The sequence below is a fragment of the Idiotropiscis lumnitzeri genome, chromosome 19, assembly GCF_059441095.1.
Source record: "Idiotropiscis lumnitzeri isolate Australia: NSW breed Sydney's pygmy pipehorse chromosome 19, RoL_Ilum_1.0, whole genome shotgun sequence".
In the NCBI taxonomy this organism is placed as follows: domain Eukaryota; kingdom Metazoa; phylum Chordata; class Actinopteri; order Syngnathiformes; family Syngnathidae; genus Idiotropiscis; species Idiotropiscis lumnitzeri.
This window is the reverse complement of record NC_142409.1, coordinates 13,054,097-13,079,045: the sequence shown is the minus strand read 5'-3', so window position 1 is coordinate 13,079,045 and position 24,949 is coordinate 13,054,097. Positions and strand designations below refer to the sequence as shown.

General features: G+C 46.0%; 1 protein-coding gene across 2 annotated transcripts in view; it reads right to left on the bottom strand.

The window, feature by feature from the left end:
* LOC148318663 (serine/threonine-protein kinase H1 homolog) overlaps window positions 1-24,949 on the bottom strand; it is a 57,397-nt gene that overhangs the window by 14,507 nt on the left and 17,941 nt on the right. Inside the window, exon 2 of one of the 2 annotated variants that reach the window (XM_088282675.1) lies at window positions 7,239-7,332. The exons of the other annotated variant lie outside the window; for it this stretch is intronic. The gene's annotated coding sequence lies outside the window, so the exon portion shown is untranslated. The remainder of the gene's footprint in view (window positions 1-7,238; window positions 7,333-24,949) is intronic. 2 annotated transcript variants of the gene reach the window in all.

Genomic DNA, 24,949 nt, shown 5'->3' with positions numbered 1-24,949 from the left:
GTGAAAGTGTCGTCACTGAATCATTACGACAAAATTCACATCAATGAATGAATGAGGACTCTCCAGATTGATTTCCAAGCACAAAGTCAAAAGAATTGACCAAGTTTATGAATTAATTAGCACATTGTTACAAAACGAGAACAACTCACCTGGCTTATGAACACACACACACACACACACACGTTCTCATTCCTGTGGCACTCGGTCAGCATGAATTTGCCGCCAATCACGTAAGACAATCTTGACTTGATTAATTCCGCTGGTAACGTTTCCTGCGGAGCTTCATTTTTATAATAAACATTTCTTTCGTTCCAAAGTGCCAATGACGTTTGTTCGATTTAATGCTGTCGGACAAAAAGAAAGAGAAGGAAGAAAAAAAGTGCAGAGAAGGTTGAAGCTGGATAAAGTGCAATTGGCGGAAGTTGCGATCAGTAAACGACGCTGCGGCCGCTATTATTCGAGAACATTTTTTAACAGCTTTTTGCTAACGGAACAGTCGAGCGATTACAACAGATGGCCGCCATCGTGTCTTAATATACAAACCAATGCAATTTCCACTGCGAGCGAAATGAAGGCTCCGGCTACCATGGCAACAATCATGGCAGGTGGCGGACCTTTTTTTTTTTTTTTTTTAGTAAACGGGAATGTATTCGAGCACCCACTGTGTACATTATGGATCTTTTTTTTTTTTTTTTTTAAATAAAACACAAACAAAATCGCTAACGGCTAAACAACAATAAAACAAATCATGCATAATATTAAAGATGCAGGTAGCCGCAAGCCCTTCATTTAATGAAACTGAATTATTATTATTGCTTTTATTTTTTTAAAATATTTTATTTCATAAAATTGTAATTGATATAACAATGATGTAACAATTCATGTTACGGGGTTTGTTTAAAATTCAGTTTGATTCATGAAGGCAATGCATTTACTTTGAATTAATTGCATCCAATTTAATGACTGGCATGTGAAATCATTTTCATTTGATTAGTTCTTTTATCATAAATGAAATAAAAATTATGTTTAATTTTACATATTTTATTTCAGAAAACAAATAGAAGCATTTTATTTGTATTCATTTATCTGTATGTTTGCATTCTTTTTTTTTTTTTAAATACGGTCATCGTGTCAAATGTGATTCTTGTGAAAAATGGGATATAGATTCACGTCTCATGTATTTCATTTTTATTAGTGATGAAACAGTATTTTATAAAATGCCTTTTTTTTTTATTAATTGTATTTATGGTGTGGTAAGACTCATACAATATATAATATTGTGTTTATTTTGAATACAAAAGAATCAAAATGGTCCATTTTGCGATTAAACGAAGAGCTCAAAGAAATGTTCACGCACGCAACAGCTCACAAATGACGAGCAGCGTAATAAAGACGCAACAGGCTGCCCCCCCCCCCCCCAAGCGCCACCCGGGAGGGAGTACGCCAGCTCGCATCGTAGCCACCCAAGCAATCAGGCGGCGAGACGTGACGGAGTTGACCCGACAAAGGCGTCTTATTACCCCGCCGTAATTGGAAACGGCGCGCAAGGACGCGGCCATTCCATTTGGAATATTTACAAGTCAATAAAGGTTTGCGTTTGCTTCGCACGCGTCCTTCACGCCTGCGCCTGGCAGATAAGACGGAGGAGGTCAAAGGGGGGCGCTAAACACAAATTGGCACAAAGCAGATCATACGTGGACGGCCGGAGGACTCGGCTCGACATTAGCGCCGGCGTAAATCAAGCGGCGGATACCAATCGGGAGAGGGAGGCCCTCCAGGAAATGAGATGCGCTTCAGGCACGTTATTACGATAAAGACGTAGCCGAGCTCTTCTGGTGGAAATAAGATCCACCTCGGTGCTCTCGGGAGCACAAAAACAAGCGTGTGCAGATGTAGCTACACGCTAACGTTCCATGCAAGGTCAAAATCAACTGCTGCCAACGATCGGAATACAAACGAGATCGTTCCATACGATAAAAAGCTCAGAAAATGTTGGTCTGAAAATCCTGCGCAGAACACCTCGTCAAATAAAAGTGGAGAGTAACGGCAACATGAATTTCTTGAATGAATCCAGGCAAATTTAAACAAAAAAAACTAAGAAATCATTTTGTTTTTTGAGACCAACCTGAACCAGCCCAACTTCAAGAGGACTAAAAAAAAAAAAAAACAGAACAGGGTCGGAGTCCCACAATTTTTATGAATATCATCCGAAGCTCAATTTTATTACATTTTTTTTTTTACACGTCTACGAACATCGCCCGGCCATGCTCTTTGATTCATTTTCATTGAGCAAACACAGATAAGGTTTAATTCGGCGTCTCCACGCAGCTCCCGGCATGCGTTGCGGGACCACGAACAGACCTGCTGCTGGGCTCTGCGCTTGTTTGCTTTGATGGTGGGGGAAAGGGAAGTAAAAAAAAAAGGAGCTGCGGGTTCACTCGGCGAGCATCTGCTCGGCCATACGAGGGGAGATAAATCTGCAACAGGCGTGATGCATCTTCATTAAAGTCAGCACTCAACACCTCTCTCTAAAAACTGCCAAAGTGTCCAGATGCCACATTTAAGCTTTGCGAGGGAAGAAAGGGAGGGAGGGGAAGGAAAAAAAAAAAAGGGACGAGAGGTTCGGACACGGACTGGCGGCTCCATTCGGGAGCGTTTCGTGCCACCGCCGCGTGAATTTAGACATCAATCTTGCTTAAACAATTACGGAGTCAAATGGCCATTTGCATAACGCTCGGAGGCTGAAGGCGAGCGCACGGACGCTTGCAATCATATCAGTCTGATAAACTCAATTCGAATCAAAATAAAAAAAAAAAAAACGAGTTGGCGGAAAAACAGGCCTCGCTTCGCAATGGGTTGAGAATTGTTTTATCGTCGTCGCATCAGCCATTTTCGGCTTCATTTTTCAATTAGTCTCGTGGAAACGGCTGAAACAATAATTGGACGCGCTAACTAGCTAGCTACCGTAACAACGCTATTGTGTCAGTAAACTTCACAATTTTTACGTTTTGCAGGTTGGCGTGGAACGATCCGGATCGCCGTCCTGAAACGGGATTCGCCGCAGTGCGACGTGACCAACCATCACAAAGTCTTACATCACTGCGCCAAGGACATCTGCGATGACACGATGGTGGATGCGTCCCGTCCGTTTTTGTTCACAGGAAGCCGGTCGCAGAGATGTCGCCGTTGACATTTTGCTTCACGTCGGAAAATGAGGTTCGCTCCCGACTTTGGCACAAAATAAAGGAGGTGACATTTGCAACGCGACAATGCCAAATGTTGCCACTCCATACGGACGCACACACACGCAGACCGGGAGAACAGCGGATTTGAGACCAAATCTGTAATTATGGGCTCATGTGCGTCATTTTGAGGAGAAATGACTTTGATATAGCTCCAGCTGTTGTGGAACGAAACGAGCTGTATAAATAAAGTTGCATTGAAAGACAGCAGTGAGAAGAGTTGATGAAGTGGTGCAATGCCACATCCTGCCTACAGGGGGTGAAAAACACACTTCAATGCACGGAAATGGGATTTATGGGGACATTAACGAGAACGTTGGATTATAGCTTTCGACTTTCTCAGAAATGATGAGCGCGTGTCCTTCGAATTGGATGTATTCGGGTCCACACCTCTGTTAGGGTTTCAAACAATGGGTTAGGGTTTTGAAGTTGGGCTTCAAATGAGACTTAGGGTGTCAAGGTAGGGTTTCAAGACAGGGTCAGGTTTTCAAGTAAGGTTGAGGACTTTAAAGTAAGTGGAAGGTTTCAATCCGGGGTTGCGGTCTCAAAAGTAGGGTTTCAAGTCTTGGTCGAGTTTAAAAGTAAGGTTTCAGGCTCATCTTGATATTTCAAATTGGGGTTTGAAGTCCGGGTAAGCTTCTCAAACCGAGAAGACGGGAACACAGCCCGATGTGGACAAGGTCTCGCACTCCCGTAAACGCTGTGGCAAATGCGCAAAAAAAGTCGACTGGCGGAACAAAAAGTGTTGCCGGCGCGGTCGCTTCAAGATCACGTCAACGTGGGGACATCCTTCACGGCGGCAAGGGGGACGGCGGCGGGACGCCTTTATGTGTAGCACTTGCCGACTTAATGACTGATGGGCGCTGATTTACGGCCGCCGCCGCGACAAATGACTTCATAACGCCGGCTGATAATATTTCCATTATTTTGCATGATGAGACGGGACGGCGCTGAGGGACGTCTGACAAACGCGCGTTGACATGGAAGGACGTGAAAAACATACATTGCGACTCCGTTGAGTTGTGCGGCCAAATGCGCGCCATCTGTTGTCTTTTCTCCGCGTTGTCATGGCAACAAGTTCCCGATCGATACTCAATTATTAAGCCGCTTAAAATGTCTGCCACCGTGTTAAACGATAAAAAAACAAAATCACATTTCTAATAGAAATACTTTTATGTCACAACCGTTGTCCTGTTTCAAGCGTTTAGCAAAGTGCCGCAAGGGTCGGGTTTTAAAACAAAATTAGGATTCCAAACACGGGATATGCTTCCACAGAAGCGTTTGACGTTTGGATCAGGCTTTTAAAAAAAGGGTTGGGGGTTCAAATCAGTGCGAGCATTTGAAAGTAAGGTGGCAGGTCTGGGTTGGGTTGGGTTTAAACATTTGCCATTTTGGAAATAGCGTTTGAAGGCGGGGTTTCATATGCGCACACGCCAATGTTTACCGTTGTTCCCGGACGCCATATTGCACTTTATTCAAATGACGAAGAGCCTTCGGGCTTTCGCTCGGTCATGCTCATGAATAATTCATCGAGATAATGACTCCAATATTAATAATACAAAGAGCCATCTCCCGGTTATACGCTGATAAATGTCCAACGGGAGCCGCTGGGATCGCAGCCCGATGTCATTTTCACCAAAGACGCTTGGATTTCTGCGCAGTTGTGCGGCAGATATATTGAGAAACATCGGCGTATCGCATACAATTGAGGAGCGAAGCTTCTAAGGACCACCCGATATCACAGCAAAAAACGTCAGGATTAACGTTATCAAAATATGGAGATGACAAAAACAAAAGATGAGCGACGTAAATTGCATTTTAGCGTTTGTTAATTCTTTTCATTCGAAAACTCGAGCCAATTCAAAGAGTCATTTCCTGACTCTGCTGCTAAAAATTACTCTGAAACCAGAAAAGTATCTGGAGGAACTAAAAAGGAAAAAAAAATAGATGCATATTTTGTTGGCCGGTGAAATCAGAATATATACAGAATTTGTGCACCGAAAAATGACTTGTCAACGAAAACGTTGACTTATGCTGTCGAAGGCAGGCTGCGGCCCTTCAAGGGCGCCCAAAAAAACGGTGGCATGTGCCCTCGTGTGCTTTTTAATTCAAGCGCCTGGAATCGGCGTCAACACCTGCGCTTTCTTCAGCAGGAGTGATAAAACAAAGCTGGCGAATGCGCTGACATTCCACTCGGCCGTCTCCGCCTTCCTGGCTGTTTATGCTTTGAATAAACAACGCGGCCCTTAAAAGGTGTCTTATCTCCGCGTCCATACTGTCCTCGCCTCAATGAGGTGGAGGCTTTTACAACCCACCGAGCCCTGAAAAGACTTTGGGCCGATAACTTGACGTCTCGCAGGCCGCAGGACATTAGCCCATATCACTCAGCGGAAGTCAAGTTTTTTTGGGATTATCTCAAATTGGGATTCACGCGCCTCCGCATGGAATCGCAGCACAACTTTACCCGCATTCGCCCCGCGGACGCGTCGGCGGAGAATTAAAGGCTGACAGATGTGCGCAAAGGCGGCAACTGATCATTCCTATGGCGTCTCCCCCAATGGGTGACGCACACCGCCAGGCTCGACTAAACCAAGGATGAAAGCCAGCCAGATGGGAAGATCGACAACAGCTTCGGGAAAATGAGAAGGAGGGCAAACTAAGTGTGCAATTGAATGTCGGGCAAAGTCAAAAGGGAGCACGCCATTTCATCCACCAGTGGGCGGCTCAATTCCACAATAAAAGCGACACGCCGCTGAGCAGGAAACTCCTCAGATCGCCGAGAAAACACATTTGCAACAAGCGCTCAAAGACGACGGAAGTCTTGGAAGCGGAAAGGCTGCGTCTGAAGGCCAGCGGAGTCGCGGCGGAAGTGGACTCGCTTCTCGGACGGACGCGCTTTGTACTTGTCCTCTGGAGCCCGCCAACCGGGAAGCGACGCTTGTGAAAATGCACGACAAGAAAAAGACCGGAGTCCAACTTGGCCTGATTCAGACGAGCCGAAATGTTTCGCACCATCATTGACCACAGAGTCACTTGAGCCCGGACCGCGCGGTGATCCAGCGTCCAGTTCCCGCTGACATCATTTCCTGCGGCAATGCCTCGTGACGGATGAGGGCCGCTTAGCCAAGGTCACCGCCACCATTTTTGACCTCTGCCGCCGACACGCCGGAGGGGAAGATTAACGCGCCCTCATAAAGCGTCCTAGTTACCGAGTCAGACACGGAGTCCAATAAAAGTCAGAGGTTAACGCGTGTTTGTGCAGCGCCGTGACCTTCCCGTCACTTATCAAACCGCGACAAATATTTTATACGGTCACTCCTTAACGACGAGCACGCAAACGCTCAATTTATCGCTTTCACTGTAAATGTTTTCCATCCTACCGGATTTGCGTTATGAATGTTTTAATCAGAAAGTTTTATGTGGAGTCGTTGCGATGTTTTGAAGTCGTTGATGTGTGGCGGATTTCGCTGGGATTAAGTCATCGCAGTTGACTTTTTTTTACGGCCAATCATCCACCTTTGCCACGGCGACCACTTAAAAAGCGTCGCCATTTGGCGTTGCCCTTCTGTTTCGTACCCTTGGGTTGAATATCGAACGCACGACGACGACAACCTTCAGCGGGGGTGTCGCCCAATTTGCGCGTTCGCGTACATGTCATTTTTTTTTTTGGGATGCCGGCTCCTTCGAAGGCTCCAACGTGACGCGTTGCAACGCAGTTCAACTTGAATTGTATCGCGCGATCACGACAGCCGCAGCTGTGCCAAAGCGCTGCACACAAAATATAAAATAATAATAATATCCGACTCAAAATGCAGTAAAGATCCCGTCACATCTCCACGCAACTTTAGACGTAATTCTTCTGACCGTGACACGTTATGACGACTTTTGTGTCATCATCAAAATTTGACGGTAAACGCTTCCTGACCACCTGCGAAGAGCGAGAGTTGACTGTACAGTCGGAAAAAAAAAAATAAAATAAAAAATTCCATCACTTACCCCCCCGGTGTTTCGCGCCGTCACCGCCGCCTGCTTAGCGTCGGGACGATTGGCCTTTACGAGCAGAGTAGCGCGCCGGCCGCGCCGCCGCAAACTGGGAAATCAGGCAGGGATACACAAAAGGTCAGCGTCTGACAGGACCGAGACATATTGTGCCCAGCGGAGCTCCTGCGAGGGCGGAGGGGGCGGCGGCTTTGCTATTTCACCCTCGCCGACTCACGTGCGCCGGGGGAAATTGCCATTAGCATTCAAGGACAACGGTCATGCTTCAAAAGTCATTTGAATAGGCCGAGATCTCGTCGGCTTCCGGTCGCTCTTAATGAAAATTGCCCCGGGCGATGGCAGAGTTTGAGCTTGTTGCCGAGGAATTTGAGAGAGTGCCGACTTTTGGACATTATTTGGCGAATTGATTGCCCTATATAACGCTTGAAAAATCAATATGAGAGAGTGTCTGTGGAAAATAAACTCAAGTTACATCTGAACATTAAACGTGAAGTAAAAATCCACATGAAACCAATGAATGCTCGCCCAAATTTATCGGTTGCGCAATGAAACGGAGGCGACTCTTTCTTTCAAGTTCGGCCAGACTTGCAGCAAGAATCACACACTAAGCAAGCCTTGACAAGATTTGTTTGTGCGTCCAATGTTGACAGACGCACTCAAATTTTACAGTGAAGACTTCTGAGTGAGTACCGAACGACTGCATTTGCACTTGTCGCCGTCTTGTTCCATTACTAAGCGAGTGACTGAGCTAATTAGCAAGCTAGCTAGTAGCCTACATTAAAGCAGTTGTGCCGCTCTAGCGTAACTAGCATACAAAGCATTGCTAGCGAGTTGCAAACATCCACGTTAGTTATTGCATTTATTTATTTGATCTATTTGTCCGTTTATTACAGTTCCCGCTACCAAATGAAATGATGTCATGCCCAATTTCACTGGGCCTGGTAAAAAAAAACAAAAAAAACAACAACGACAAAAACAATTCCTTTCAAACGTAGCGTAGCTGTCATGTCACGCGTGTGTCCAAAGATGAGCATGAATTCAAACGAATGTTCTGTCGCTTTTTAATGGTTGAGTGTGTCGCTGGCAATTAGTGCTTATTAAAAAAAGCTCCAGGCAGACACCCACACTTGCGGGACATATAATGTCGTATAAATGGAGGCGAAAGTGCATTTAAGTGAGGCGCCGCTGCGACGCTCTTGTTGGAGAGCAAATGATTGAGTGGAAGGAAGTGCATCGCACTTTTCCATTCAATCAACATTTGCTGCTAATTTGCTGCATCCATTTTTGCCGACATTAAAAAAAACAAAAAAAAAACAGCATAAATGCTGAAAAAGAAAGAGCGTGTTAAATGAGATGTTGCATTGAAATGGTTGCCAAACGAGAAGGCAAATTTTGGTTTCATATACAAAAGTGTCAACATCAGAGGAGGGATTTTTATTTTTGAAAATCTAATCAAAACAAAAGAAACACGAATGAGAAGTCGTATAATAATAGATGCTGAGTAATAAATGTAGTCTAATTATGCTACGCTCACGTTTTTATTAGCCGTTATAAAAGAGAGATTCATCAAATTTTAATGATATTTTTACAGCATATTACACTGTAGAGGATTCTCATCCAAATGAAACGAGAAAACAACCTACACATCATAAAAAAAGCTCAGAAAATACCACAACATTTCACACTTGTCATGCTAATGCTAAAGACAATGCGCTAAAAAAACGAAACAAACATTTAATGGCATTTAATGTGTGCGATGAAAGCATTAAAAGCACTCACACGCCGAGCATTCCCGCAAATACGTTTCAATTAGCGCTAATTGATCATTTTTCCCGTCCAGCAGCAGTTGATGGCCGCTTTTCTGCCAGCTTCTCATTTCATGTTGATTTCCCGCCAATATGACCTTTATGATGTAACCTTTTCAATATGCCAGTTGCCGCGTGATGACTCAGCATCTTTTGGAAAGGTGCAACTGACAGGTTGGCGCTGACGGACTGACAATTTCACTTTTACAATGACCGTGACGACCCAAACGCATTTTACTTTTCCAATGCAAAATGAGATTTGCTCGTCCGGTTCGTTTTAAGCGCTCGATTTGTGAGTTGATTAGTTCGCTTGGTCGGTCAGGGACGTTCGTCATCGTTTGCGGTGCTGGGCACTTTTTGCCGGTCCGCCCCCGACAACTCGCGAGATGCACGGCAACGACGGCAACAGTAGCCGGAGTTGAGATTAACTCATTAAGAAAGAAAAGAAAAAAAAACCACAACAACAACAACCTTGGGTCAACGTAATTAACCCGGTAGATGTGCTTACCACGCCGCCGTGACACAAGCGTCACAATGGCTGCCGGCTTTAATTGGTCACGGCGCGAGAGGGCTGTTTGTCGGCAGTGTGCAAAGGCCAGCGCTGAGGTGCCGTGTAAACACAAACTTACGCGCTAATTAATTAACGCCGCAAATTTCAATTACACGGATGAGTCAAGTGCAGAAAATGGAGAGAAATGGAGAGAAAAAAAACAACTCAAAACATACTGTCGTCGGGGAAAACAGCAGCGGGGTGTGCTCGGCTCCTCGTGGTGCGAGATTTGCTCATGGAGGGAAGTCATAAAGGATCATAAATATCGACATGTTGTCGATCAGATATCCGATATAATATTTCAATTAAAATAATGTTAGCAAAAAACGTTTTTTTTTATCTAAAAAAAATCCGCCACATTCAAGGTAAACGTGCAATATGAAAATCGTTTTTTTTTTTTTAATGAAACTTCACAATCTTATTGATTTGACTTCAAGTGGATATCATTCCATATAAATGAATTTATAGTGAGCAATTAACAGAACCGGATTCCTCGACTCCACAAGAACACGACCAACGCACACGTTGGTGCACGAAATGCGTCTGACGTCGAATCATCGAACATCACGAGTCAAGTGTTTGCACACAAACGAACGCAAACGCATCTTAAGCGTTGCGGGGAGCGCATAATCGTCCAAAGTGCGACGAAGCGAGCGCGAGACCCGATTAGCGCCGTGTTGATATTCATCTCCACTCCTCATTTGGCTTTAATGGCGAAGGCGGCGAGGCTGCGGGCATTCTAACAATCTCGCTCTCATGGAAACGCACTTCAAGTGAGCTCTCGTCAGCACGCATCAAACGCACGCATGTGCCTGTTGCGCCTTTTTCCCGTTTGCAAATAGACGGAGAGGCGCCACATGTAAAATGCATGCAAAACGGGAACGCTCGACGGCCCGTCGATCATCTCATGAAGACATGGATGCCGATTTGACGAATGTTATTATTTCCACGTCAAAGCATGGGAAGAAGATGTTTTTTTTTTCCCATTACAACACCAGCGCTAAAACGAGTCGGCGATCGGTCGATTATTTGGTTTGGAATGCCATTTCGATGTAATCAATCAAAATGGCAGCCATCATGTGGATTTTCAGACTGAGATTTTTTTTCGGGTGGGTCGAGACGTGATGGGCAAGTGTACTAAAATGAATGTTGGGATGTGAAAGCATCGCAATTGTCAAAGAGAATTTCAAGGCAGGACTTCTGAAAATGATCAAAACGAGAATGCTCGCTTGGCAAAATGTCTCGAGACTTTTTGTGGGTCTGCTCATGAGAGACATGACTTGTAAGTTTTAAGTCAAACTTGGCAGAATTTTGCACAATTCAAAAGGGGCGCGACATTTTTTTAATATTTGAACACATCCGCCAAATTGTGCGTTTTGAAAATGGGAGAACCGTCCAAAATGATGATTTAAGCCCAAGGATGCTTTTGAAGAAAAGTGAAAAGATGATGCCGAGCAGAGAGCAGACGAACAGAATGCACGTACAAGTTCTTGTGAGAAACGGTGCCGCCACCGTCACACTTATTGTTCCGTCTCTCATCCATAGTTATAAGTTTCCTCCCGTCGTGGTGGTGGTGGCGTTTCAGCTGTCAAAGTTCAAAGCGGGTGAGCGTTTGAAAAAGATGCAAAGTGACGAGAAATGTAAATGTGACTGACGTGACGTCCCGATTGAAAAGCAATCGCGCGCTTAATGTAGCGCCGTTTCAACAACAAACACGACGACGCTTACGGGCGAGTCGGTAAACATTTTTTGGGGGTTTTTTGTTTTTCTTTTGAAGCCTGACAACTGGAGCGCTTTTCGGTGAGACTTTTGTGCTTTTGCTTTGGCTCTTTTGGGGAAAACAAATGTTGTGATTTTGATGTATGGCCCAAGGGTCAACATACGGCCCCACTACGTTTTTACTAAAGTCCACTGAGCATCCTTGGAGCTGTGGTTATTGACAATATTTTGAAGAATTTCTATTGGTTAGTTTATTCGTATCTCAGAAGAATGAACTCATCTCAATAATTGGTCTCTCTCTCTCGTTCTCTCACTGCTATGTACTAAACTTTCCATTGGAAATTAGCCAAGAGGGGAAAAAATAAAAAAAATACAGTATATACTGTAACTGCCAGTCAGAAGTTGTTTTGAATGGGTGGTCTCTTTTCATGGACGCTAACAGAAAGCGCCGGCGGACTCGCTGCTGGACACCGAGTCAGCGTGAATAAATCCGTCCGAGAGCACATCAGGATCAAAGAGGCCTCAATAAACTTTACGCATCGGAAACCCCGGCCTCCACGATTTCAAGTCGTGATAAACCAAAGCCCCCCCGCCATCACGCCACGCCGCCACCCATTCTGGCTTTGAAGCTCCCCGTGAGGGTGAAAGCGCCTCTAATTCCAGCCAAGAGTGCTTTAGAGCTTTTCGAGGAGGAAGAAAGCCGGCGAGCGAATGTAGAGCAGCGCCCGCTGACAAGCGCTCGCATTCCCGCTTGAATGAGCGACTCGCCTATTTTTTTTCAAAATCCTTTTCTTCACGCTATCGACGACTTTAGTGGCGCTCCACAAATGTGCAAAGAAACGTGTGCTTTTCCACATACCGGCAATGTTTGGGGAAAGAACGTTTCTTCTCTTACTCAAGACTTCTGGTGCGGGGCGGCTTTAGCTTCAGATGCTAATTGGACAAGCGATGACGTGCGGAACACAGCAGGACGCCACACATGCTAGCACAAGATCATTACACCTTCATGCGACCGCTAACGATTGTTCACTGATGAAAATGACGTTAACGATAGCGTATGACAGCTCATGTGATCGTTATCACCGGCTGGGCCCGTTAACGTGAATGCTAACCGCTAACATGACCGCGCTAACGTGATCATCAGAATGCGATCATTAAAATGTGACGGCTAACGTGATCACTCAGCGCTAATACGTTTTTTGCTAAACACTTACACGTAATCAGAAACAACAACAACAAAAAAATATATCAATTAAATTAATACTAAGACGCTAAAGCTAACGTGATCACCACACGTGACCAACTGCTAACATAACGGGTGACGTCTAACGTCTGACTGCGAACACGCGACCGCTTCTACAACTGCTAACACGTGACCGAGCGCTAACAGCTTATTGTTAGCAACCGTGATCCAACGTGTCCTTCGTAGAGGTCAGCGTGTCCATTATGTGTTGCTGTACACGCGTGATGTTGTGCTGATCAATGCGGATATTTGCTTTAAGCGTTTGCTCCAGAGGTTTGTCAAATCATCTCGGCATGAGATTAGGGCTAATTTGATCAAAAGGCCTCTTGGCTTAAAGTGCTTAGCCCAGCAAAGTGACGGAAAACAAAAAATCATCCGTGAGTGATTTATGGACATGGACTGCAGATAAGCTCACGCTGGGGAGTCAATTCTTCACGCACTTCATTGGCGAGGAGGCAAAATTAGCATCGGAAGCAAGCGTTTGGGTGGCGGGAGGACGCCTGATGAAGTGACTCCTCACTCTGACGCTCGGCAGCCATCTTATGATGACAGATACCATTTTTCATAATTCCGCCGTTTGATTACCAACGCTCGCCATGATTGATGACACTAACTGCCGGGCCAGCGTCACCGCTTCCTTCCGGGGACATTTGGAAGAGCTTTGCAATTATTGCGTGTCAGAAGATCGGATGACTTATATCATAGAACGCGTACGACTCATATGAAGCGCCGTCAAAATCTAGACCTAACTGACAACCGATGGTGCACTCCAGACTTGGAGGAAAAGCAAATGTGAGAAGATTTTTTTTTTTTTTGCTTTTCCTTTTCTAATAGAACTAAGAGTGAACCTACGGTTTTTGCAATTCACATTCATCGTCATTAATTTTTTCGGAACCTTCATCATTAACTGCTTTGCTGTTGTCATGCCAATTTGTGATAGCTCACAATTGAAAGCGAAGCGCTAACATGCGAATGCTAACACGTGACTGCTAAAACGCGACCAATAACGTGACCAACTGCGATCACGTGATCACCACCAACACGTGGCTCGTTAACCGCTAACATGACGTCTAACACGTGACTGGTAACGGCTAACAAGTTTTGTTCTAATTATTGCCTGCTAACCTTCTTATGCTAACACGTGAACGCGTTAACGTGAAGACTAACGCGACACCCGGCATGTAGACTTGATGATCTATACGATATATCGTCACGATGATTCCAAGGTCGCAGCCCTGTGAACATCTGAGCCTCAATCCTACTTTTTTTGTGGCACACAGCCGCAAAACAACAACAAAAAACGTGTGACATTATCGGTATGTTAATGCGTATGCGGCGGGAGTACAGTATAAGACAAACGTCGGCGTCAACGATGCTCGCTCGCTCGGCCCACTGTCTCTTATCAACTTAGCCTTTCCTCAGTGGCGTCTTATCAAAAGTAATTATCTTTATTCTCGGGGCCTCGCGCCGCTCTGCTTTTTATTTATTTATTTATTTTTAACATGACCCGCTATCTGGCGTTGACTGGCACGCTGGATTTATGTCATTTATCGGCCAGCAAACACGCGAGCCAATATGGTTTCAATCGCTATCGCCACTCTTTTTTATACTCCCGCGCACCCGAGATGCCCTTCACGGCTACTTACTCCAAAGGATCATGGGAGTCGTGACTTCTCACGGCAACAGATGCGACACAAACCGAGCGAAAGCATAGTTCTATTCATAAAACAATTATTCACAAAAGTCATATTCCCGTCTCTTCCGATGGCCAGAGGAGGATCCAAATCATTGAAACAAGACAACCAAATAGAATCTAGACAAGAAAACCAGATCATCATAAAGGTGGAATGGCAGTAGAATAATCAATTTTCCGTCATTACGGGGAATGACCGGAATGATGATGAGCGCCGAGTCCTTTGTAGTAAACGCATCTTTAGCGTCCGCGGCGTTTGCTTGCTGACAGCGTCGCTTTGCGCTTGGTTGCCATGCGGCTGATGATTATTTTCCTCTCCTAATTGCAACGCGCCACTTCCTGTCACTTTAATCACCATAATAAGAGCCGCTGTTCAATTAATGGCTTTTGAATGACACAAACAGCCTCATTAGTCGCAGCCGGCAATAAGGACATGACGAACAACAAGACGTGTTTTGACAGAAACGTCGCATGTGTCCTCGCTCGGAGTCCGGCGGACGTATAGATTGCGTCTGGGCCGGGTTGCGTGACCATCGTCACATCGGCCGACGCCATTTTATTGCTCAATAATGGCGTCATCGCTCATGCTGTCACTGACCAAAGCATAGTTCAAATTAGCGGAGCCGTTTGACGCCGATTCATTCCTGCTCCGCCGAGGGCCAGCTAGTCTTGGAAAAGAAAATCCCAAACCATCAGTCAGAATCAGTTACGCCAAACTGCCCTTGCTTGGCGAAGAGGAGATTGTCGTAGCTGGTAGCCGAAGCTTGCGAACGCCAAGTGGAACTGAAGAGGAGGCGACGGAACGGAGAACATCATGATTGACATTTAGCCTGACCGCTAACTGCGCGAAGACGGAACTGCCAAATCAGCGGAACTGCCAGTTTTGATTGACATGCACACCGGCCAACAACTGAGTGATGGAACGGACTAAACAATGATTGTAGTGACTGAGGGCACGCTAACTCTAATTCCTCTTTCCGAATTATGCAAATTTCTATCAAGTATGCCAAATATCATTTTCCTTTCCAAACATTTTAAAAAGGGTCTGGCATCAGATGTCGCCTCGTAATAAATACCGGGGTGATAGACGTGTTCCTGGTTTGACTGTCCCCCAAATGTCAGGCGGTGCGTAAAGAGCCAAGTGGCCTTGGATTGTTAAAGCGAGGCCTTTTGCCGCCGCGCCCATCTGTTGTGGCGCGGGCCGTAAATAAGACTCCACGAGGGGGGAGGGGCGTCACTCACCTTTTGATGCCAAGAGAAACTGTCCAAACTATGCGACTACCCTTGACGCAAGGGCGCCGGCTCGTTCCCACAGGGGGAGAAAACTCAAGTCATTCGGGAGTGACCGATCGCCTTCAAACGATGTCCGTCAAAATAGGACTTTGACTCGTGAGTTTGAATTGTCTTATTCATGCTACACTCAAACAAAACCATGTGGAAAAGTAATCACATTATCCACGCAAATGCCAATTCATAATCTTCGCCACATAGAACTCATCTCAGCATCCAAATTGTTGGAGTCAGCACAACAGAACACATTTGAATTAAGGAAAGACGTCAAAATGACTGATAAGGTGCTGCTGATTACGAATCAAAGGACGCGTGAAGACTTGATGTCAGAACTGATGAGCCGCCTGTTATCATTTGACAGGTAGCTCATCTAATGGACTGCATCGAGACTGGACGCAAGAACTGACTAACACCAGATGACTTTCCTGACACAAGTCTCGCATTTTTAACGTGGGCATTGACTCTGAGTCCAAGTCAAGGCGCTACAAGACATGATTCTCAAAAATCTCTGAAATCCAGGTCCAGAGAGGAAAAACCCGACCACAGTTTGACTTTGGACACAGGTGCGCCGACTCAATTTGATTTGGTTTCTGCACCTGGATTTGCCATCTCTGCTTCCAACCAGCAGCAGATACCAACAAAGATAAAAATTTTGTTTTCAGAAAGCGTCAAAGAAAATGTGTTGAAGACATCTCCCACCAGAACATAAACGCATCGATCTGCCCTTTAAGTTGCTCGTTGTCTGGAATAAACTCTAAATTATTTGGATCTCCACCCCGTCGAAAAAAAAAAAAAAATACTATAAAGTCGATTACTCATCCGTGTATGTTTTGAATGCAAGTCTGAGCAAATATGACGGCTGGCAAGTCGGCCTGAAATGAGGCCGATTGGTTGAACGCGAAGAAAAACATCGAGTCTGGAGCGGCACAAAAGGCTACAGGAGGGCACCGAATAATCAATAGCTCTGCAGCGTGGACGGCCATTTTGTGCCACTTAACAAGCTCGCCGGTGAGAGTTCAGCCGAGAGAGACGACGCCCCCTCGTGGAACCTCGGAGCAGATCTGATCCAGTTCACACAGGTTTTCGTGTTAACGACTGACCCGCAAAAGAAACTTTCTCAATCGCATCTTATTATCGTCACCAAAACGATTATGCAATCATCATTTGTCAATCTGGGCAAATCTTTCGCTCCTCAAGTGATCTGATGTCCTGTTTTTGTTTGTTTTTTTAACTAGACGCGTTTTGGAACACATTCCAAAGACGTCCTCTCTAAATTGCCAAGAGTTGTAGGCAAATGAGTAAGAGTGAGATAAAATTCATATTTTGGGAATTTGGGGGTAAGCAAGCTTACGTCAAGACTACAAACCTTGCTACCATTCAAACTTTCAGAACCGGAGGAAGACGTGCGAACCACGAGTCAACGGTGCTGCTGAACAGCAACACAAATCAGAGAAAAGTCCCCACCCAGTCGACGTTGCGTTCCGAAACACGCGAGCAGCGTCATAAATCAAACGTGGCAACATTCACATTCTTTCATCTCCGTCTTGTCTGATCCGCTTGTTGTTGCGTTTCCGGGAAAGCAAAACAATGCGGCTCATTGGAATGCAGATGCGTTCGCGGGCACCGTTATCAGTCGCCATCGGCGAGACGCCGTCGTCGTGACTCATGCGGGGGAGCGTGACATTTAGGAAATAATCAGTCTGCCATTTGCCGATTGTTCTTCTCCTTCTTTGTATCGCAATGTTGATAAAATCGTGATCAAAGACCTTCAAATTCCGGATGAATGTTGAGGATCTTGAGTCAGAGACAGAAGTCAAACAACTCGCTGAATATTCACGGTTCACTCGTCACTAATTGTACGTTATTTTATTTCGCTCCTGTTTTTTGGTTTGTCCCGATTCCGATTCTGCCGAAGCATTTGGCCAAATCGGAAATGATCAAGGCACAAGACGAGCTTTGAATGGAAGGAAGGAGCAGAGTTTAGCCCGCAAGCAAGGCTCGGTCCGTTCTGTGGCGTAATCCAACCGAGGAGTCAAACGTGGCTCTCTGGAACTCAGGTGTCCCAGCGCTGCCGTTCGGCCTGGCGCCAAGACGTGACACATCAATCACCGATGCAAGTGTCAATGATCTATTTTCAAATACAGCAAAACGGCTGCTCTTTGGTTCTGAAGTGCTTCCCAGGGGACAGCAAACCAAAGTGGAGACGATAATCAGCACTTTATCTTAAAAAAAAAAAAAAGTGAGAGCTCGTTAGCGGAGATTATTTCCTTCCAAATGCGGCGGCACTCGAGCCAGACCTTGATGACAACTCCTGAGTTTTTTCCTTGTTCTGCTCATTTATTCTTCGTCCTTGTCTCTCCGCAAGGTCTCGGGCTTTTGCTTTGAGAGTGGAATAAATGATGAGTGAGGAGTAAAATGTGGTTAAGTGTCTTCTGTCTGGTTCTGCTTCACTCGCCTGTGTTTGCGTCCGCCGGCTGCGAACGCTGCGCCAAATTGAGAGGCTGAAAGTATCTTCTGATGTCTTGATTGTGTTTTGCAGCTGAGATATCGTCCACACCAACACAGATCTTTTTACTTTTTTTTTAAGATTGACCTATAGCCTAGCCCAAGATTGCCTGAAGACCAGGTAGTAGTAGTGCAGACTGATTGGATTGACATGAAGCCACACCCGGCAAAAAAACCCCCAAGACAAACATGATGGACCAGCACTGTTTGGATGTTTGCATCCAGTTCTGGCTGGTGTCACCAGGTACCAGCAGGGCAACAGCGGCAGTCTGGCTGGTCTTGTTGCGGTCATTTGCAAAGGCAGCTGCAAAAACAGCTGAACCTTCGGCCACTGTTCTACCAAATGAGCTTCAGCCGCCTAGCAAGCCCAGACGGATGTGGTTGCACTGCTGCCTTTGCTCAGGGCGGTCAAAGACTTCATGAAGACTCGACAACAGAACTGTTAAATGGGACTTGACAAACGACACTTAAATGTGTCAGAATGCAAAGCGAAAGCCAACAGAACACAAGTTGAACCGCAGTTTTCTGCGTTTGCGGTCCGGAGCACGATCGGCTAATTAGAGCCGACTCGTTGGCCGGTTCGGCGCCTGTGGAAAGTAACGGGGTTGATTCTCAGTTAATGAGGTTGGAAAAGCCATCTCGGAGGGAGTAGGATGCTCGGGCTCATTACCGCCGATGAGGAGCTGTGACCTGGTGGTCGCACTCGACAGCCGGCGTGTTCCCTCCCGGCGGTGAGCGTCAGCGATGGCGCAGTTAGCAGGTGACGCCGTGAAGAATTTTTGGTTTCAAGTGTTCAACAACTAGAAACTGTTCCTGTCCAGTGGGTCAGATGTTGGGGGACGTTCGTGAAAGCCAAAGAGAACATGTCTGGACTAGACTTTGGTAGCCTTCAAAGGCCAAAGGTCGGCTTTCAAATGACGTTTTAAAGTCTGTCTTCGCTTTTCAAATTAGAGTTGACGCAAGCTGCCCACCGAGGCCGGTGGACAAACGAGGCCAGATAAATGGAGATGACGTCGGAGAAGTCACCCGCATATGTCGTGAGCGGGCCAACATGTGCGGGGCCATTAAAGCAGTGACTCATGTTGCGTTTGGGGCAGCCAATCAATTGAAGCGCAACACCACACTTGACTCTCACCCAACATCTGCTTCGTTACATCGCCGTGGCTGCACCCTCCAGAGCTTTCATTATTATTATTAATAGCGCCAGACGTTGTTTTTCATAAAGGATCTTTCAACGCCGCACGACGACGACGCGGTGATTTCATATTCCCCAAATGTCCACATGATGTCTTGAGCGGCGGAAGATAACAAAGCACTCGCCGCGCAACCGCCTCGCTCGTATTCAAACCAGATGAGAATACAAAACGCAGAAGCATCCCGCTAACCTTCACAAAGTCTCAAGGGAGCGCCGCCGTGACACGCCGACCCGCTAACTCGACTCGTGGGTTTGAAAATTCTGAAATTAGGAGAAACAACGGCGGGCGCTAACGCTAACAACGCTTGTTTTTTTAATCGTGCAATCGTGTCTTTCTGCATGCTGAGGAGCGACATACGTTCCACTGCTAAATAGAATGCTAATGCTAAAGCATTCTTAAAGCGATGGCTAAAGTTTGCGGGGATATGGTCTTGCGTTTTCTTCAAATAAAATCTCAAAATGCTGGACCCATGGAGAGTTTTGTTTTGCTCAAAGAATTAGATTTTTTTTTCATGTTTTTGTGAAAGAGAAAAAAAATCGGTTTGATTTGATTTATTAGCATGTGTGCAAAGAAACAAGTCTGTCAAAATAGACACACGCAAACACACACACAAAAAAAACGAAATCTCGTCCCCCCCCCTCCTCCGCAATGACTGGCGGGAAAGCGACACCAGGAATCAGCGGCTCCCGAGACGGCGTAATTGCGACTTATTTGGAGGGGCAAAATGTTTACTGTGACGGCAAAGCGCTTTGCACTGGATTTTTTTTCTTTGTATTTTTATTTTGCCGCGTTTGCGGCTCCCGTCTCAGCGGGACGAGCCCCGCGGGACACTGATGAATATTTCAGGACGACGCGGCGCCGATCCGGTGTGGTCCCGCTCGCCGGCGGCCTGCACAATGAAAAACAAATTAGCAAAGCGGGAATCCTGCCGCTGAGCAAACGGCATAAATTATGAGCCGCACAGAATTACGGCGTTTGTGATTTGGACGTCAATACCGCCGGGACACTTTTTACACCTTATTAAGATTTATCCGGTGTCGTATTTTATTTGGACGTTTATAGAAAGATCAAAAGTCACATAAAAAGAGCTGTTGATTTGCGTCGATGAGTTATGAAGAACAACATATTTAAAATGTAATTGGCGCTTTCTATCATCAATCTTCAGGAAAATGATCTGATCTTCTTTCCTCGGCTTGAGGGGCGCCGCAGTCCAAATCAGACCACATCGGGTCATGTGACCACATCATGTGCCGTGACGGACGGGGTCAAGTTAGACTCTCAAAGTTCAAAGTAGGGCGTCAATACGGGGGTAGGGCTTCAAGTTAGGATTTTATTCCAGAAACAAAGGTTTTCCAAGCCGTCTGCCATTTTGCTCGCGGCATCACGTGACCCGCCTCTGTCATCCTCCTTCCCTGCAGGAGGTCACATCATCTCACTCATTGCTGGAGTGTTATTGAATCGTGAAACAGCTGGAGTGCAATTAGACAACATTTGCCTGGAAAACGCCCGCAGAAGAAAGAACGGCGTCCGTGTGACGCGCGCACACACACACGCACACAAACTCAGACAGACGCACATGCGGACTGAAAGACTCATAAGCGCGCACACACACACAGTTCCTTATCAGTGCACACACCCAGGCTGGAGACTCATTAACATTCCCTGGCAACGGATGGATTAAGAGCTTTGCAGGTTGAAAGAAAGAAGAAAAAAAAAAGCCCATTGGTGTCATGAAATGAGTCAATGACCGGCACTCGGTCAGCTTCGACCTTCATCGTGTCATTGTTGACTCCATGACAAACAAGCGCCGCTGCCTGAACTCATTCGGGGCAAAATTCAGAGCCGCCAAATGGACACGCGTTTGCCTCTTTTTTTTTTTCTTTTGTCGCATCACGGTTCACGAGTGCACGACGCTCCACAACCAATCGCGAAGGGTGAAAATCTGAATTTTTTGAAGGACACCGAGAAGTTGAAGTGGGACGAGACTTTGAAGACACGGAAAAAGAAGACTCGAGGCTTTCGTGAGCCAATCAGAAGCCAGAATTCAGCACCATTGACCAAGTCCTATTTTTCCAAACCACGTTGTCGCTTTCTCCCCGAACGAGGCCACCGAAGTCTCGCTTTTGTGCCGAGTCAGCAAAACGGCGAACGGCCTTGAACTCTCCGAAGAGCCGCCCGTGTCTTCCGTACACCTTGACGCCGCGCCCTGTTAGCGCGGCGCTGGCCTTACGTGATTAATGACACGGGCGATCAGCTTTTCTTGTTTTTTTTTTCTTTCTTTTTTTTGCTTGGCGCCGACGGAGCGGGATGGCGCGTAATCCGGCGGAAGTGCCGGCGCCGCTGCGTTGGCGAGGAACAAACGAGGACATTCGATGAAGCCATCAAGAGCTGCCTTAACTCTCGGGAGACGTTTGTCGCCGACAAATCACTTTGGGCTAACCGGGATGTGAATTGAAACTTCATCCTAATTGGTCCCTCGAGGTCCAACGTTGGACAAATTCAAGAAACGTCCTCGCCGCAAACCGGAATACTTCCACAAATTCACACACGACAGCAGACGTCAGTGCAAAAATGTCGGCTGAAATGTCCACAAAATTCCTTCGAAATCACACGGGATCGTTCAAGTTGGAGTATTTCGAGCCGTGTTTGGACAAATAAGGCTTCAAGACAGGATTAGGGTTCACATTTTTGGTTTCGAGTAAGGCTGAGAATTTCAAGTTAGGGTTTCAAGACAAGGGTTTGGATTTCAAATTAGGGCTTAGGGTTTGAATTTAGGCATTGAAAATGAGGTTAGTGCTTTGAAGAGCGAGTTAGGGTTTCAAATCAGGGTTTAAAGTTAAGGTTAGGGTTTCAAATGTAAAAAAGCATACGGGGTTAAAAGCCCAGTGTGTCAAGTCTTGGTTCGGGTTTAAAACTGAGGTTCGCGTTTCAAGCCTGGGACACAATTTCGAGTTTATAATATTGAAAAAAAAAAGTTTCGCATCCCATGGCAAATTTAGGGACTGTTTTTAAAACCCGGCATCCACAGCAATCACGGTTGTCATGTCAACGGTGACTGCCGTGGGCGCCGGGAGCATGACGCAACCGCTAATTAGCTTGCGCTAACGCGGCATGTCAAGACACGGCCAGCGTCTCCAGTTCATAACGCGCTCGGCACTTGCCAACGCGTGATGTTCCTCCCGACGACGACGACGACGACATTTGCTGGTAATTGCCGCTTGTTTATTTGCGGCTTTGTTTGCAAAATGGCTCCCCGTTGTGCTGCTTTGCTTCATTTCTTGTTTCTGCTTTTTTTAATCAGACGGCGCTCCAGCCAATCAGCGTGACTTCTTTTAGTTGCTGATTTGTGCAATTATTATTGAATTTACTGAAGTTATTTTCAGCGCGTTTTGTTTTGTTGCAAATTTCCTCCATGTCGCTTTGCGCGCATGCATGCATTATTCAAGTCAACAACGCAAATGACGTTTTGATTTGTTCCCAACCTCGTCGCGACACGTTCTCTTGCATTGCCGTTTTTTTTTTTTCCTCCCACGTTGCCCGCTCGTTAGTTCCACCGATGACCGAGGCAACCAGCGGCGCGACGCCGCCATTTTTTTGAAAGAGAAAGCGCTGAAAGGCTTTTTGAAGCAAATACATGCTTTTGACATCAAATCGATTCCAGACGGACTTCTCTTACTCTTTCATGTGTGCGTGTGTGAGTTTTCTGATTTTCCCTTTTATACACTTTGAAACCGGAATTTTGATGTGGACGATTGCCTGGACTTGTGGTGTGTTTTCAACAAAAATAAGCCTCGTCTTCACCGTTCTCCAAATAAGAAGCAAAAACGTTCATCATGCTGAGCAGAAGTTGAGATAGAACAACAAGCGAGTGAAACGTCGTACATTTAAATTTTACTAGCTTAACGCTAACAAATAATACGAAACACCATTGACAGGCTAAAGCAAATTAGCATATAATTGTTACAGTAGCAATATTAAAAACTTTGAAAAAAAAAATCTACTTGAACAAACACGGTGCAGCAACACAGTTTAACGCGTTTGAGAATTTGCATCGTCAGCAAGTGGAGATCTTGCAGAAGTTTTTCACAATAAACAAGGTATTAATCATCTGCGATGCCGCAATACAGTGTGGCTAATGCTACATGCTAACTACCTGTCACAATGTCTTTTTTTTTTTTTGTGGCGCCATCCAAATCTTTGATTCCACTAATCTGCAAACACTTCATTTCCTGAGAATGGCTGAAATTGTGTGGCGATCGCAACGTTCCGATGAATTCCCGGCGTCGCCGATGAGCCAGCAGGCTAACGGGCCATGCGCACATCTACACGAACTTGACATTCCGTATGAAGGAACTAACGACCAAGCAGCTTCCTCATCCCCCTTCGCGGCCACATGACTGACTTTCACCGTCGCAATTGAGTATTTAAAGGTGCGACGGCGCCTCGTGACGGATGGCACCGGGAGAAATCAATGCGAGGAGTCACGCTATGTGATTTTCTAATCAGCCAATACTGTCAGACGTTTTTCTGGCTTCATTAAATCGACGATTTCGAGGCTTCCGCCTCCCTTCAGTTCACCCGAGAGTCACACAAAGGCAGCGCGAGATCATTTCCAGATATCAGGTGCGCCCATATATCATTTAAAGCGACGGCAGGGAAATGAAATTAAGCGAATTGATGGCTAAACGCCGGGGTGCATCCGTCACGACCGAGACGACGCGGGCGCCACGTTCGCATTTGGCCAAGCGGCGGCGGCGGGTCGTGCGTGAATCAAAGTGTTGCGTGCAATATGCAGCTCGCGCCTTCCGATCGCGTGACGGTGACGAGCGGACCCCGTCGTTAAGGTGGCGTCTGCTCCAATTAGACATCAGTTCTCTTTGTTGCGAGTTGATCGTCGGTTTCGGAATCTCAAGACAATATCTTGGATGAAACGACGCCACCGTGAGCGATTCGGGACACAAAGACTTGAATGTTAAGATTTTGTTCTGGACTGAGCTGGACAAAGCAATAGAAAAAAAAACAAGCTCAAACGGTGGGCCTTTGACGAGCGGAACAAGCGAGCTTTCTTTCAACGGGTTTACGAGGAGCTTTGTGTTCCGATGAGGATGAAACGCAACGAGCAGACGGAAACAAATAAACATTTCAATGGGAATCAAATTTCTGAATCTGAATGGAACTTTCCGTGGCTTTAGATTGGTGGCAAATTCCTTTGACCCATGGGAACAAAGGTCACGTCAGCAGTTCAGTCGGAAAATCCGGACAACGTTGACGCACTTGAAAACATCAAATCAGCGACTTGAAACATGTTTTTTTTTGTTTTTGTTTTTTTTAATCAGAAGTTGGTAATCCAAAAAGTCGAAAGCCAACTGGCAGGTAAACGACCTCCCAGAGTCCGAAATAGTTGAATGATTTCCATTTTGATAACTCGCGCGCCGGAGACGACGGCGATCGTGACACTCGTGAGGCCAAGCGCTTCAGATAATGGATGGATGTTAACATCGATCTCCGCCTGTCACACCGTCGTAAAACGGCCGTTGTGATTTACGTAGTGGCGCCTTTCAACGGAAGATCGGAATAGATCAGGTCACGCGGGACGGTGGACCGCAGATCTTCATTCGACAAAAAAAGTCGTCATGTCTTCATTGTGCTTCTTTCCTGATCTCGGAACTGATTTTTTTTCTTTCCATTTGGACCGCTCACAAGCAAA